The following is a 5,881-nucleotide window of genomic DNA, read 5'->3' as shown; positions in this document are numbered from 1 at the left end:
TTCTGGAAAAAACATCGGATGACTATGCAAGACCTATGGGACAAGCCTAAAACTAGCAGCATGGAATTGTAATGGGCCATTGAAGCTAGATGTGGATGCCTTTGAAGATAACTTCAGAGGAAGAGAAATTATTTTATACTCAGAGATGCACGAGACTCTCGCGATGGCACATTACCTAGAGTGTTAGGGAACGGTTGGGAGACTACTTGTAGACGGGAGGTGAGATCAGAGTGTAGAAGATGTGGGTTAGGAGGTGTGGCAGTCTTATTCAGGGAGGAGTTGTAGTCCCTCATTCGTATTGTCCATAGAGATGAGCATGCCAGGCATATGTGGGTTCAAATGGCCAACCACCACTCACTGCACCGCGCAAACAACTAGCACCTCCTCCTGGGTTTAATAGAAAAACCTAGTCCTCACCCTTCACCTGCAACACCTTTCGATAGGGCCTCACCAATTCACCAATGTGTTCTCTCCAGCTGTCTTCAACTTCCACCTTATCTTGCATATCAACACATGAAAAAATCAAACCTCACCCTCCCGCCCATCTATGTAAAGCAAGGTCCCCCATGCAAGAATTCTCCTCCAAAAGGCATTGCAATTGATACAAATACTCCTCCACAACTGTCTCTACATGCATAACCATAGTAGGCAATTGCCCACCCAAAGGAATCTCCATTTGTAGAGGGGGCAAAAACTCGTATCATTTTTTATTCTGATCAAAGCTTTACCAACAAGCACCTATGACTCTTCATCCATATCAACCATTGGATCATCAAATCCCCAATCAGACTTATCAAATCTCCAATCAAACTCATCCTCAATGCATACCTGATCAATGGAACCTGTATCCACGCCATCACCATCACAACCCATAGCAAATTACAGCTGCTCCTCCTACTCAACATCTATCTGATCTTGTAGGCTAGTATCCTTCTCTACAAAATTGCGAGTCAATTGCACCGCTATAAGACTTTCAACCGAAACCCTCATTAGCATAGCCATCAACATGGTGTCACGTGCCATCTTTGATTGCATATACACCTTCACATGCTCGGGCACTTCAACCTGTTCTCTTTCACATTGCCGATCACCATACTATTAGACATATAACAAGGTAACTTTACTCTTACCAGCATTGGCTCATTAGAATCTATCTGCTCGCATGATGTGGACTCATCCGCTCTATCCTCCTTGCACACACACACACACACACACACACACACACACACACACACACACACACACACAGAGAGAGAGAGGGGGGGGGGGGGGGGGGGGGGGGGGGGGGGGGGGGGGGGGGGGGGGGGGGGGGGGGGGCTCAAAGAGCATGTACAAATGAGAAGCAGTGAGATGTGCATCCATGTATATTGCGTGTGTGTGTGTGTGTGTGTGTGTGTGTGTGTGTGTGAGAGAGAGAGAGAGAGAGAGAGAGAGAGAGAGAGGAGAGAGAGAGAGAGAGAGAGAGAGAGAGAGAGAGAGAGAGAGAGAGAGAGAGAGAGAGAGAGAGAGCAATGAAGTTTTGTGTGTGTGTGTGTGTGTGTTGTAGCCCGAAAAAGAATTCCAGGTGCGTAGGTGGGGTGTAATAAAAATTGCATGCATGGGCTTGCATACAAAATATAAGATGCACAACTCCTCCACCATGCTAGCCTTGCCAACTTCCCCGTTGATAGTGACAAAGCAGAATGTGATGTCCTACTGGTTGTGTGTCGTGAACATGAGTCGTGTGTCCAACTCTATGCAGATGGGCGCCATCTACAATGGAGCCATTAGGGCATTGAACAAGCGGGCATCCACAATACAGACTGCAAATGTCGTTGGACTGACAAACGTCGCCTATCGGATAGCGGCCTTTGCCACATGCATCATGGAATTAAGGGCATGGTCACACGAGGGTTAGTTATTAGTTATTGATAACTATGCCAACTATACCCGGACAATGCATTAAATGAATAACTAAGCCTCTTGCATGGTCACGTGAGGCTTAGTTATTCATTCATCCTCCCAACTATCCCTTGAACTTCACAACTATGCCAAAATCGGCATAGTTACAAAGTGTAGGCTTAGTAACTGATTTAATGCTCCTTTTTGTGTGTGACCAAGAATGAGGCTTAGTTATTTGTTCAAATAATTGATAACTAAGCCTCGCGTGACCATTGCCTAACATGGCCTCTTAAGCTTGGTGGGTAGTACTGCAGATTAGAGCAAGGGTAGCTCCTGAGAGAGAGAGAGAGAGAGAGAGAGAGAGAGAGAGAGAGAGAGAGAGAGAGAGAGAGAGAGAAATGCACTTGTTATCGTTGACGGCAAATGATGGGGCTGTAGCTTCACAAATCACCGGTTCGTCTAGACACTCTTACCTTTTTAGTGGGCCCTTCAATTGAGAAAGGGCCGCCCAAGTGCAAAGCCCTTAAGTCCTAATGGGGTGGTAGCAATCTCTCACGAGGAACCTCCAAAGACGCCTTTAGAGGGCCTGTAAGGGAGCCCTCTTATCCTTATGAACAATACTTGTGTTCTTTTAAGAGGGCCCCCACTTTTAAAGGGGCCCTCTAACCCGAGGAGGTTTTTTGTTCACGTGAGAGTAGTTGCCAACCGGGAACTTGCTATGCCAAGTTTCCATGGCAACAAATGAGAGAGAAGAAAGAGTGTTCCTTTTTTACTGAATTGAAACGAAAAGGTGAGAGAGAGAGAGAAAATAAAAAAGTTTTGGTTTTTTAAATTTGAAAGGGGCTCGCTCAGTTTTTTCAGATTTTGTCCTCAAGTGTGGAGCCCAATTCCAATTTGTTGGCGCTTTCTTTTGGAAACGGAACTGAAAAAGTTGGCAACATGTTGCAAACCCTCATGTCCTCATGCGAGCTGCACCTTAGATATCAACGCACAGCCATATATTGGACTCTTTCTCTCTCACAACACGCGCACACGCGCACTCTATAAAAACCCCGTTCATGACTTGTTTGGCATCCGCTGTATTCATTGTTTGCCTACTGCCTACATCAATCCTGTGCCCCAGCTACATCTGTTTTCTGTGTAATCCAAAATGTTGCCATACAACCAAGATGAGTACATTACAGAGGATCATCCAGAGGCAAGCCATGAACACGACTCCTGCACCTTAGACAACGCAATCCTCCAAAGTTGCGAATTCTTGCTCTCCCTTCAACACCCCGACGGATATTGGTGGGCAGAGCAGGAATCAAACACAACCTTCACCTCACAGACTGTGCTTTTGTACAAGATCTTGGGCATTGAAGATAGATATCCTATGTACAAAATGGAGAACTACATTCGACGTCGCCAATGCGCACATGGTGGTTGGGAGGCATTTCATGGAGACGGCGGCTGCCTTAGCAGCTCCATTGAAGCCTACATGGCACTTCGCCTCCTCAATGCTCCAAAAGCTGATCCGGACCTCCGGCGAGCTCTCAATTTCATCCTTAGCCGTGGCGGCGTCTCAAAATCCCGAGTGTTCACCAAGATTTGCCTTGCTCTCTTGGGTTGCTATGAGTGGAGGGGCATTCCCTCTTTGCCTCCTTGGCTTATGCTCCTGCCCAGCTGGTTTCCAATCAACATATACGATATGGCAAGCTGGGCACGCGGTTGCGTGGTGCCCTTAACTGTCTTGCTCGACAAAAAGCCAGTGTTTAAGGTCAGTCCGGAAGTGTGCTTTGATGAGCTCTATGTGGAGGGGAAGAAAAATGCTCGTTTTCACATCTCTTTCTGTGGGGATTGGGCTTCAAACTTCTTCATCGGAGTGGATTATGCTTTCAAGGCAATGGAGCGACTGGGGGTTGTCCCGTTTCGGCGATGGGGCTTGAAGGAAGCAGAAAAATGGGCCCTGAAGAGGCAAGAGGATACTGGTGACTATGTGGGTATTCATCCGGCTACGTTCTACTTCATCGTGAGCATGAAATTACTGGGTTATGAGTTGGCAGACCCTGTTCTGCATAGAGCTATTCTTTCCTTGAAGGCTTTCATAAGAGAGACAAAAGAAGAATGCTCCGTGCAGTCTGCCATATCTCCGATGTGGGATACAGTGTTTGTGTTGAGGTCGTTGGTCGAGGCTGGCATAAAACCCGACCACCCATCACTACAGAGGGCTGGGGAATGGCTGCTTAAGAAGCAAATAACCATGCAAGGAGACTGGTCATATAAAAACCCAGGTGGGCGCGCAGGCGGCTGGGCATTCCAATTTCTCAACAGATGGTACCCTGACATAGATGATAGCTCTGTTTCTGTCATGGCTTTATGTGGCCTGAAGCTACCCAATGAAGATGTAAAAAACGCTGCAATCGCACGGTGTGTTGAGTGGATTGCTTCCATGCAATGCAAGGAGGGCGGGTGGGCAGCTTACGACAAAGATTGTGATAAGGGATGGCTCAATTATACCCCCTTTAGTGACCTCAAGGGTATGATTGATCCCAACACAGTAGACCTCACGGCGAGAGTGCTGGAGATGGTGGGTGTCTTGAAGAATCAGGCATCATCATCATGTGAGGCGGCCGATCGTTTCCCACCGGAAGCAGTTGCAAGAGGATTGGCCTATTTGAGAAGGGAGCAGGAGGAGGAGGGATGCTGGTATGGGAGATGGGGGGTGAACTATATATATGGCACATCAGGGGTGTTGGTGGCAATGTCACTAGCGGCGCCGCCGGGGACACACAATGCCGAGATAGAGAAGGGGGCAAGATGGCTGGTGGGGGTGCAAGACAGGATGAGGAATGGGAGCTGGAATGGATCAGCAGGGGTGGATGGAGGATGGGGGGAAACATGTTGGAGCTACAAGGATGCAACACTGAAGGGGAAGGGGGAGGCGAGCACGCCGTCGCAAACGGCGTGGGCCCTACAAGGGTTGATGGCAGCGGGGGATGCACTGGGGAAGTATGAGGAGGAGGCCATGGAGATGGGGGTGCAGTACCTGCTGCTCACTCAACGGAGGGATGGGTCTTGGCACGAGCCTCACTTCACGGGATGTGGGTTCCCCTGCCATATCTACATTCGCTACCATCTGTATGCCCAGCACTTCCCTCTCTCTGCTCTCGCTCGCTATCGAGCCCGCCTCAAATCCAAGTAGCCTGGTTAATAGGATACTATATGTTCAAATTGCTTGATGCTTGTAAATAGGATACTATATGTTCAGATTGCTTGATAGTACTCTGTGGCCCCACATTGCTGTGATCAAGAAAAGTATGGCCATTGGGTCACACACTTACACATATAGGTAATCCCTATCATTACTCCAAGAAGATGGTCTCTTTCTTATTTGATCTTGAGATCAAGACTCCTGTGATGATCTTTGACATTTGCTTAGATTGTTCCTATTTAATAATAAAAATTATCTTCTCCCCCCCCCCTCTCCCTCATCGGTTATACCATTTCCCTCTTGAATAACAAGTCTTGAGTTCAACTCTCGTCGGATACATCTTTGAGGTCTCTTGGGATAGTTTCCTATGACGTTAAAATCCTCTTCTTCTTCCGCTCTCTCTCTCTCTCTCTCTCTCTCTCTCTCTCTCTCTCTCTCTACACACACACACATACACACAATTTTGAGTTTGAGGCTTGAGTGTGATAGATTGCTTATCATCGTTCCCTCTCAAATACCAGGTCTTAAGTTCAAGACTTGTCAGATAGAGCTTTGTGGTCTCTTGATGTGCTCCTATGACATTAATCTCTCTCTCTCTCTCTCTCTCTCTCTCTCTCTCTCTCTCTCTCTCTCTCTTTAAGTCTTGGTCAAGTCGATATTTGAAGTTTGTTAGAATTTATTTATTTTTGGGGGGGTTGGAATCCTCTCTCTCTCTCTCTCTCTCTCTCTCTCTCTCTCACACACACACACACACACACACACACACACACACACACACACACACACACACACGTACACGTTTACCTA

At 47.4% G+C, this 5,881-nt stretch overlaps 1 pseudogene; it reads left to right on the top strand.

The window, feature by feature from the left end:
* Positions 1-2,922: 2,922 nt before the first annotated feature.
* LOC147455434 (dammaradiene synthase pseudogene) lies at positions 2,923-5,345 on the top strand (annotated as a pseudogene).
* The last annotated feature ends 536 nt before the right edge of the window (positions 5,346-5,881 follow it).

Source organism: Adiantum capillus-veneris, chromosome 6 (assembly GCF_014529385.1).
Source record: "Adiantum capillus-veneris isolate H3 chromosome 6, ASM1452938v2, whole genome shotgun sequence".
Taxonomy (NCBI): domain Eukaryota; kingdom Viridiplantae; phylum Streptophyta; class Polypodiopsida; order Polypodiales; family Pteridaceae; genus Adiantum; species Adiantum capillus-veneris.
The sequence above is the reverse complement of the archived record's forward strand: the minus strand, read 5'-3'. Positions and strand labels throughout refer to the sequence as shown.